The sequence below is a fragment of the Mastomys coucha genome, unplaced genomic scaffold, assembly GCF_008632895.1.
Source record: "Mastomys coucha isolate ucsf_1 unplaced genomic scaffold, UCSF_Mcou_1 pScaffold13, whole genome shotgun sequence".
NCBI classification, from domain to species: Eukaryota; Metazoa; Chordata; class Mammalia; order Rodentia; family Muridae; genus Mastomys; species Mastomys coucha.
This window is the reverse complement of record NW_022196895.1, coordinates 5,834,615-5,845,872: the sequence shown is the minus strand read 5'-3', so window position 1 is coordinate 5,845,872 and position 11,258 is coordinate 5,834,615. Positions and strand designations below refer to the sequence as shown.

Genomic DNA, 11,258 nt, shown 5'->3' with positions numbered 1-11,258 from the left:
CAGGAGGCTGACTTTCCTTGAAGTTTTCGCCTCAAATACCGCCATCACGCAAGTGTGCGTGGCAGATCCCATTAAAATCAGAGAGACGACAAGGCTGGCCTCTCTCTCTCTCTCTCTCTCTCTCTCTCTCTCTCTCTCTCTCTCTCTCTCTCTCTCTCTTTTCAATATAGTACTCAAAATTCTAACCAGAGCCATTAGACATGGAAAGGAAATCAAAGGGATAAAATGTGGGAAGGAGGAAGTCAAGATATCACTATTTGAAGATGATATGATAGGATACATAAGTGACTCCAAAAATTCTACCAGAAAGCTCCTAGGGCTGAGAAACAAGTTTAGCAAAGTGGCTGGACATAAAGTTAACAAATTAGTAGCCTTCCTCTACTCAAAGGATAAATGGGCTAAAAAAAAAAAATAAGGAAATAACAGCATTAACAATAATAGAAAACATCTTGTGTGACTCTAACCAAGCAAGTGAAAGATCTGTATGATAAGAACTTCAAGTCGCTGAAGAAAGAAATTAGAGAAGACCTCAGAAGACTGTTGATGTTGACAAGAGGCAGTTGCTGACATGAATCTGGTTTGACTGTTCCTTGGGTGATTCTGCCAGCAACTGACCAATGCAGATGTGGATGCTTGGAAACAACCATCAGACTGAGCTTGGGAATCCCATTGGGGGAGCTAGTGGAAGGACTGGAGGAGCAGAGGAGGATTGTAACCCCATGAGAAGAACAATGTTGGCTGGCCAGACCACCCAGGGTTCCCAGGGACTAGACCACTAACAAAGGAATGTAGAATGAGGGAACCATGGTTACAGATACATATGTAGCAGAGGACAGCCTTGTCTGACACCAATGGGAAGGGAAGACCTTGGTTCTGTGGAGGTTTGATGCCCCAGTTAGGGGGATGATGGGGTGATGGGGTGAGAGAGGGTGGGTAGATGGGGGAGTACCCTCATAGAGGTGAATGGGAGTGGGGAGAGGGCAGATGTTAGATGGGAGTTTGGGGAGGGGTAGCAGGGAAGTGAGATATCATTTGAGATATAAGCAAATGGAATGATTAATAAAAAAATAAATAAGTTAAAAAATAAATAAAGGTTTCCTATTGACTTCATATCATTTTTAATGAGTCAGAATGAGGTGACAAGCAGCATCAGGGTGCTCTGGATGGGCCATGGAGCTACCATTTTAATGACATGACTTTGTTATGAGGAAAGGGTGGTGGACTGGCTCTAAGTAGGAACCACGATATGCTACACCCACTGGTAGAGGCCAGCACCTCTTTGAATCTAACTTTGCCATCCATGTCCAAATGTCTTGTATCCCAGAAGTCTTTGAAGGTTTTTACGCCCCTGGGATGTTAATTATCAGACATACTGAAATCCTTTTTCTTTTTTTCCTCCATAACTGTGTTTAGGTGCAATCTATAAATAAAGTTCTGATTATTTATCTCAAGAACATGATGTGTTTGTGTAAAAATATACCCCTGCTTTAGGAATATGATTGCTTATGGGATGGTGAGGCTGGATAGGCACAAGAAGGCCTGTGGAGTAGAGACTTGGGTGAGTGAAGTGCTCTTCTCACCTAACTACCTACTCCCCATATAGGGTAGTGACCCGAGGAACATCTTATCCCTCAGCCAAGATACATAACAGGGACAAGGCATTGCCAGAGATGAAAGGATATCTCCCACCCATATGTTTTCCAGAAACTCAAGGTAAGGGAATAAATAACTTCTAATTTCCTGTAATGTGCAGAACTAAAAAAAACCCATGTGGGTGTTCCAGGTTGAGAGTAGAGCCAACACCTACAGTTAGTGTCTCACAAGCAAACCAATTTCTACAGAACCATTCTCCAGGAAAGGACTGGGGTTCACTTATTCTTAATTTGTTCTCTGATACTCTGTTTTTTACTTTCTGTTTTTTTTCTCTGTCTTTTTCTGTCTGACTGTCTCTGTCTCTTGCTCTCTGTCCTTCCCCCTCTCTCTGCATGTGTGTGTGTGTGTGTGTGTGTGTGTGTGTGTGTGTGCCAGAGATCAACTATAGATGTTGTTCCTCAGGAGCCCCTCACCTTGCTTCATGAGATGGGGTCTCTTCCTGGGCCTTGGGGTCAGTGATTAGATTATTCTATCTGGCCAGAGAACTCCAGGGATCCCTGCATATCTTCTCCCCCAGTGCTGAGAGTAGAGGCATGTGCCACCACTGCAAGTTTTCTCTGCGTGCTTAGTATCAAAATCAGGCCATCATGAGTATGTGGCAAGTGTTTTACCAAGCAAGGCTGCCATACTCCCCTCCTCAGCCCACCATACTTGTTTATACTTGTTTAGCATCACTTCCTGGTCTCAAATGTTTGTGGCACAGTGCCTGCCCCTGTACTTGACTACCTTTCTTCTGTTTCACTAGCTCGGAAGACTACTTGCTATTAAGTCTTCTGAGCATTTTAGAGAATGTGCTTGAGGGTTTGCTAGGATAAGCTTCCCCCCCTCCTCCAGATTTCCCTTTCCTACAGAGTAAACTAACCCAAACTATGTGGATGTTCTCAGTCATGCATTTGTTCCCATCCCCATTTTAGGGTCTCTGCCTCAGTGAGCAGCTACCTCCCATGAGAAGGCAGGCTTGGCTCAGGAGAGTGGTTTTTGGAGGACCTGTTGCTTTAAGGGCTATAAATAAAAGATGCAAATCTCCACTTTTTGTCACCTTGTTGATTATTAGTCATTTTGTTTCCCATTGGAATCCTTTTAATCACTAGGCTCCTGTCAGGAAGTTTGGCTTTTTCATGGCTGGAGACACAGCTCTGTCTATAAAGTGCTTGCCATGCAAACATGAAGTACCGAGTTTTATCCACTAAAACACACATGCACATACACGCACACATATGAGCATGGTGGTTCATACTGGTAATTCCAGAGTTTGTGAGGTGGAGCTACATGGCCAGCCTAAACTAATTGATGAGCTCATGTTCAGTGAGAGACCTCAAAAGCATGGTATATGGCATCTGAGGAGTATCACACAAGGTTGATCTGTGGCTTCCATATGTGCATACCTACATTGCTCATACTCCTACCAAAATAAGCTTATTCTTATACTTACTGTAACATGGCCTTCACTCTGATATTTTTGGGTTTTATCCTTCTGTTTTCAAATACACCAAACAGAAAGTCTCCTCCTTGCCTTATCTGTAAAAATCTGAAAATACTTATTTCTATTAGGATTCTGCTAAGGTTTGGTTCCCTTGTAGTAGTAAGATAAGAAGGCTTCTGTGGGAAGATAATCTGTTGAAATTATACATCCAGTGTTTTTCGATAAGAGGAAAATAATAGGAATAATTAAATAGAGTGAATATATAGAGTGAAGTAGTGGTAGCATGTAATTCATAGTAGCAAAATCATGAGCTTAGTTCCCAAATCCCCATGTGAGCACTGAAACCTGTATGTAGAGCTTCCTGCTAAGTCTGAGTTCTCTGCTGTTCCTGTAGGTCATAGTTCTTTGCTTAAGAACAAGAGTGACCAGAATAAGGAAGAAAAATGCTGTGATCTATGTTCTATTGTTAACATAGTGGAGGACAGTGTGAGAGAAGGCCTGTTGAGCAGGGCTGGAAAAGAGTATGATGCACTTCCAGTCATGGCATGCCTATTTGGTACCATGCTCTGGGTCTCACTCCATTAATTTTTTTTTTTATCCTTATGACTAATCAATGTTTAATAGGAATCTATTACAACAAAGTCCTAATCTAGGTACCAGGAAAGAATCAGGTGTCCATAAATGTGTGGGTTTATGTCTAGGTCTTCAACTTGATTCCATTGATAAACATGTTTTTTATGCCAATACCATGTGGTTTTTACTACTATAGGTAGTACAACTTGAAATCAGGAATGATCGGGTGATCCCTCCAGAAGTTCTTTTTTTGTTGTTGTTTAGGATTGTCTTAGCTATCTTGGTTTTTTCGTTTGTTTGCTGATTTTTCATATGATGTTGTCCTTTCCAAGTCTGTAAATAATTGTTTCAATATTAACAGTGATTCCATTATTCATTCTGTAGATTGCTTTTGGTAGGATGGCCATTTTTACTACCAATTCATGAGAACTGGAGACCTTTTTAATCTTCAATTCTTTCTTCAAAGACTCAAAATTTTTATTATAAAAGTCTTTCACTTACTTGGTTGTGATTATCTCAATACATTTTCTATTATTTGAGGTTATTGTGAAAGATATTGTTTTCCTGATTTCTTCCTCGCTCAGTCAGTTTGTGACTTGTAATAGAAAGACCTACTAAATTATTATTAGATATTTTCTTTATTTACATTTCAAATGTTCTCCCCGTTCCTAGCTTCTCCTCGGAAAAACCCCCTTTTCACTCACCTCTCCTGCTACCCACCAACTGACCCTCTCCTGCTTCCTGGCCCTGGCATTCCTCTATACTGGGGCATAGAGCCTTCATAGGACCAAAAGTCTCTCCTCCCATTGATAACTGACTAGGCCGTCCTCTGCCACAAATGCAGCTGAAGCCATGAGTCCCACTCTTTGGTTGGTGTTTTAGTACTTGGGAGCTCTGGGGGTACTGGATAGTTCATATTGTTGTTCCTCCTATGGGGCTACAAATCCCTTCAGCTCCTTGGGTCCTGTGCTCAGTCCAATGGATGGCTGTGAGGATCCACTTCTGTATTTGTCAGGCACTGGCAGAGCCTCTCAGGAGATACCTATATCAGGCTCCTATCAGCAATATCACACTTTCATTTGTGGCATGCCTATTTGGTACCATGCTCTGGGCCTCACCCTATTAATTTTTTTAACCTCATTTCAGAGCTAGTTCCAGTTCACACTGGTTTGTAAAGATGTAAGTTACTGCCTTATGTAACAAGGCAGACTTCATAGATAGAGTTTTCAAACTATCAAGGACCAAAGACTAACATTCTTATTTCTTTGACAGGATCCTCTCCACGGTGTCTTTAGTGATAACCTTAAGGTTATAAGGAGACTGCTGTATTCTTAAGCATCTTCTTAGAAGTTTCCTAGTGGTTTTTACTGCTTGAGTTACTCCAAATTTGCATCTGGAATCCAAACACAGACAAGTGGAATGGCGTTTTAGAGTTATTATTGCTGTGATAAAGCACTGTGACCAAAAGCAGCCTGGGAGGAAAAGGTTTATTTCACATACATTTCCATATATTCATCATTGAAAGCAGTTAGTGTAGGACAGGACAGGAACCTGGATGCAGCAGTTGATTCAGAGGTCAGAGAGAGAGGTTGCTTCCTGGATTGCTACTCATGCCTTGCTCAGAAGCTGGGATCACCAGCCTAGGGAAAGCACCACAGTCAAATGGACTATGCCCCTCCGACATCAATCACTAATTAAAACCATGCCCTACAGGCTTGCCTACAGCCTGTTCTTATGGGGTATTTTCTCAACTGTGGTTCCCTGCTCTCAGATGACAGTAGCAAGTGTCAAGTTGACACAAAATTAGCCAACATAAAGGGGATTATCACTATTGTCTAAAAGACAGCAGGTTATCTTGTCCATGGAATGGTAAGTAATTCATCATACAATTGTTTTGACTAGGTAGAGAAGGTTGAACACTAGAATAAATTTAAAGTAAATAAGAAATAACAGATATAAGATTCATTTTGGGTTGGCAGCTAGCACTGATTGCTGGTCTATATCTATCTCCTCCCATCTACAGGTTGGAATATGTATATAGGCTAATCCACATAGTATGCATGTATGTACCTTAATATGGAAGCCAAGGTGGGGAGACAGCATACTTGGGAAAGTGTTTGCCTTACAAGCATGAGGTCAATTCCCAGAACCCACACTTAAAAAAGTTAAGCATAGTGGTACATTGTTATAATCTTAATACTAGGAAAGCAGAGATGGGAAGAACCCTGGACATTCTTGGAAAGCCAGACTTATCCTCTTAGTAAGTTACAGGCCAGCAAGAGAGCCTGCTTCAAAAGACAAAAATTGAAAAGAAACAACACCTAAGGCTATCCTCTGGCCTCCACACCCATGCACACAAGTATCTGCATATACCTGCACTCATGAAAACACACAAAATTACAAAAGTCAAGGTTTTCATGTGAAACAGTATACCAACATAGAGGTTCTAAAACTTTCTTCATGTGCAAACTCTTTTTGTTGGAGAGATTTTTGTGCATATAAGAGTGTATATAGAGGCCTCAGAAGTGGCAGGGAAGCTGGGACAGGATCTTTTCTACCTCCATCTACACCTAGGAGGGACAGCTGATCCACAGCCCTCTCTGTATCTTTTACGCAAGAGGAGAGCCTGTCTCCAGGGTGTGCTCTGACCCCAGGACTCAGGAGGGACAACTGATTCACAGCCCTCTGTGCATGGGTTTTACCAGAGGAGACCTGATCTTCCAGAAGTGTTGACACAGGCTTACAGACCCACAGGAAGAACAAGCCCCAGCCAAAGACAGCAAGAACATCTAACACCAGAGATCAACAGATGGCAAAAGGCAAACACAAGAATCTTACCAACAGAACCAAAACTACTTGGCTTCATCAGAACCCAGTACTCCTCCACAGCAAGTCCTGGATATCCCATAACACTGGAAAAGCAAGATTTGGATCTAAAATCATATCTCACGTTGGTGATAGAGGAATTTGAGAAGGACATGAATAACTCCCTTAAAGAAATACAGGAGAACACAGGTAAACAGGCTCAAGCACTTAAAGAGGAAACACAAAAAACCCTTAAAGAATTACAGGAAAGCACAACCAAACAGGTAAAGGAATTGAACAAAACCATCCAGGACCTAAAAATAGAAGTAGAAACAGTTAAGAAATCACAAAGAGAGACAACTAAGGAGATAGAAATCCTAGGAAAGAAGACAGGAATCATAGATGCAAGCATCACCAACAGAATACAAGAGATAGAAGAGAGAATCTCAGGTGCAGAAGATACCATAGAAAACTTTGACACAACAGTAAGAGAAAAAACAAAATGCAAAAAGTTCCTAACCCAAAACATCCAGGAAATCCAGGACACAATGAGAAGACCAAACTTAAGGATAATACATATAGAAGAGAGTGAAGACCTCCAACTTAAAGGGCCAGTAAATATCTTCAACAAAATTATAGAAGAAAACTTCCCTAACCTAAAGAAAGAGATGCCAATGAACATACAAGAAGGCTATAGAACTCCAAATCGACTGGACCAGAAAAGAAATTCCTCTTGCCACATAATAGTCAAAACACCAAATGCACAAAACAAAAAAAGAATATTAAAAGCAGTGAGGGAAAAAGGTCAAGTAACATATAAAGGCAGACCTATCAGAATTATACCAGACTTCTCACCAGAGACTATGAAACCAGAAGATCCTGGTTGATGTCATACAGACTCTAAAAGAACACAAATGCCAGCCCAGGCTACAGCCCAGGTAATTGAGAAAAACTCTCAATTACCGTAGATGGAGAAACCAAAATATTCCATGACAAAACCAAATTTACACAATATACTTCCACAAATCCAGGCCTTCAAAGTATAATAAATGGAAAACTCCAACACAAGGAGGGAAACTACATCCTAGAAAAAGCAAGAAAGGAATCTTCCAACAAAACTAAAAGAAGATAGCCACATGAATGGAATTCCAACTCTAACAACAAAAATGACAGGAAGCAACAATTACTTTTCCTTAATATCTATTAATATCAATGGACTCAATTCCCCAATAAAAAGACGTAGACTATCAGACTGGGTACATAAACAGGACCCAACATTTTGTTGCATACAGGAAACCCACCTGAGTGACAAAGACAGACACTACCTAAGAATAAGAAGCTGGAATACAATTCTCCAAGCCAATGATCCCAAATAAAAGCTGGAGTAGCCATTCTAATATCAAATAAAATCGACATTCACCCTAAAGTGATAAAAAAGATAAGGAGTGACACTTCATACTCATCAAATGTGTGATCTACCAAGATGAACTCTCAATTCTGAACCTCTATGCCCCAAATGCAAGGGCATCTACATTCATAAAAGAAACTTTACTAAAGCTCAAAGCACACATTACACCGCACACAATAGTAGTGGGAGATTTCAACACCCCACTCTCTGCAATGGACAGATCACGGAAAGAGAAACTAAACAAGGACACAGTGAGACTAACAGAAGTTATGAAACAGATGGATTTAACAGATATCTATAGAACTTTTTATCCTAAAACAAAAGGATATACCTTCTTCTTAGCATCTCATGGTACCTTCTACAGAATAGACCATATAATTGGTCACAAATCAGGCCTCAACAGATACAAAAAGATTGAAATAATTCCTTGCATCCTAGCAGATCACCATGGACTAAGGATGCTCCTAAATAACAACATAAACAATAGAATGCCCACATACATGTGGAAGTTTAACAACATTCTACTCAATGATAACTTGCTCAAGGAAGAAATAAAGAAATAAATTAAAGACTTTCTAGAGTTTAATGAAAATGAAGCCACAACATACCCAAACTTTTGGGACACAATGAAAGCAGTCCTAAGAAAAAAACTAATAGCTTTAAGGGCCTCCAAAAAGAAACTGGAGAGAGCATGCACCAGCCATTTGACAGCACATCTGAAAGCTCTAGAACAAAAAGAAGCAAATTCACCCAAGAAGAGTCGAAGGCAGGAAATAATCAAACTAAGGGCTGAAATCAACCAAATAGAAACAAAAATAACTGTACAAAGAATCAACCAAACTAGGAGCTGGTTCTTTGAGAAAATCAACAAAATATATAAACTCTTAGCCAGACTAACTAGAGGGCACAGAGACAGTATCCTAATTAAGAAGATCAGAAATGAATAGGGAGACATAACAACGGACACTGAGGAAATCCAAAAAATCATAAGAGCCTACTACAAAAGTCTATACTCAACAAAACTGGAAAACCTGGATGAAATGGACAATTTTCTAGGCAGATACCAGGTACCAATGTTAAATCAAGATCAGATAAATGATCTAAACAGTCCCATATCTGCTAATGAAATAGAAACAGTCATTAATAGTCTCCCAACCAAAAAAAGCCCAGGACCAGATGGGTTTAGTGCAAAGTTTTATCAGACCTTCAAAGAAGAACTAATACCAATACTCCTCAAACTATTTTACAAAATAGAAACAGAAAGTACTCTATCCAATTCGTTCTATGAAGCCACAATTACTCTTATACTTAAAACACAGAAAGACCTAACAAAGAAAGAAAACTTCAGACCAATTTCCTTTATGAATATCAATGCAAAAATTCTCAATAAAATTCTTGCAACCTGAATCCAAGAACACATCAAAATGATCATCCATCATGATCAAGTAGGCTTTATCCCAGGGATGCAGAAATGGTTCAATATACGGAAATCCATCAACAAAATTCACTATGTAAACAAACTCAAAGAAAAAAAACAATATAATTATCTCATTAGATGCTGAGAGAGCATTTGACAAAATCCAACATCCCTTCATGATAAAAGTCTTGGAAAGATAAGGAATTCAAGGCCCATACTTATACATAGTAAAAGCAATATACAGCAAACCTGTATCCAACATCAAATTAAATGGAGAGAAACTTCAAGAAATCCCACTAAAATCAGGAACTAGACAAGGCTGCCCACTCTTTCCCTACCTACTCAATATTGTACTTGAATTCCTAGTCAGAGCAATTAGACAACAAAAGGAGATCAAAGGGATACAAATTGGAAAAAGTCAAATTATCACTATTTGCTGATGATACGATAGTATACTTACATGACCCCAAAAATTCCACCACAGAGTTTCTAAACCTGATAAACAACTTTAGCAAAGTAGCTGGATATAAAATTAACTCAAGCAAATTAGTGGTCTTCCTCTACACAAAGGATAAACAGGCAGAGAAAGAAATTGTGAAAACAATACCCTTCACAATAGTCACAAATAATATAAAATACCTTGGTGTGATTCTAAGCAAGTGAAAGATCTTTTTGACAAGAACTTCAAGTCTCTGAAGAAGGAAATTGAAGAAGATCTCAGAAGATTGAAAGATCTCTCATGCTATTATATTGCCAGGATTAATATAGTAAAAATGCCCATCTTGCCAAAAGCAATCTACAGATTCAATGAAATCCCCATCAAAATTCCAACTCAATTCTTCACAGACTTAGAAATAGCAATTTGTAAATTCATCTGGAATAACCAAAATCCCAAGATAGTGAAAACTAATCTCATCAATAAAAGAACCTCTGCTGGAATCACCATCCCGGATCTTAAGATGTACTACAGAGCAATTGCAATAAAAACTGCATGGCATTGGTACAGTGACAGGAAGGTAGATCAATGGAACAGAATTGAAGACCCAGAAATGAACCCACACACCTATGGTCACTTGGTCTTTGACAAAGGAGCTAAAACCATTCAGTGGAAAAAAGACAACATTTTCAACAAATGGTCCTGGCTTAACTGGCATTTTTTAGCACGTAGAAGAATGCAAATTGATCCATTCTTATCTGCTTGTACAAAGCTCAAGTCCAAGTGGATCAAGGACCTCCACCTAAAACACTGAAAGTAATAGAAAAGAAAGTGGGGAAGAGCCTTGAGCACATGGGCACAGGGGAAAATTTCCTGAACAGAACACCAATAGCTCTAAGCTCAAGAATTGACAAATGGGACCTCATAAAATTGCAAAGCTTCTGTAAGGCAAAAGACATTGTTAATAGGACAAAATGGTAACCAACAAATTTTGAAAAGATCTTTACCAATCCTTTATCTGATAGAGGATGAATATCCAATATATGCAAAACTGAAGAAGTTAGACTACCGGGAGCCAAATAACCCTATTAAAAATGGGGTACAGAGCTAAACAAAGAATTCTCAACTGAGGAATACTGAATGGCTGAGAAGCACCAAAAGATATGGTCAACATCCTTAGTCATCAGGGAAATGCAAATTAAAACAATCCTGAGATTCCACCTCACACCAGTCAGAATGGCTAGGATAAAAAACTCAGGTGACAGCAGATGCTGGAGAGATTGTGGAGAAAGAGGAACACTCCTTCATTGCTGATGGGAGTGCAAACTGGTACAACTACTCTGGAAATTAGTTTTGTGTTTCCTCCAGAAATTGGACATAGTATTGCCCGAGGACCCAGCTATACCACTCCTGGGCATAAATCCAGAAGATGCTCCAACATATAATAAGGACACATGCTCCTCTATGTTTATAGTAGCCTTATTTATAATAGCCAGAAGCTGGAAAGAACCCAGATGTCCTTCAAAAGAGGAATGGATACAGA

The 11,258-nt window shown here is 39.6% G+C and overlaps 1 long non-coding RNA gene across 1 annotated transcript in view; it reads left to right on the top strand.

Moving 5' to 3' along the window:
• Positions 1–453: 453 nt before the first annotated feature.
• The window catches only part of LOC116086823, a 12,453-nt gene continuing 1,648 nt past the window's right edge, over positions 454–11,258 (top strand). Inside the window, exons 1-2 of the long non-coding RNA XR_004117153.1 lie at positions 454–881; positions 1,604–1,713. This is a non-coding gene — a long non-coding RNA (uncharacterized LOC116086823). The remainder of the gene's footprint in view (positions 882–1,603; positions 1,714–11,258) is intronic.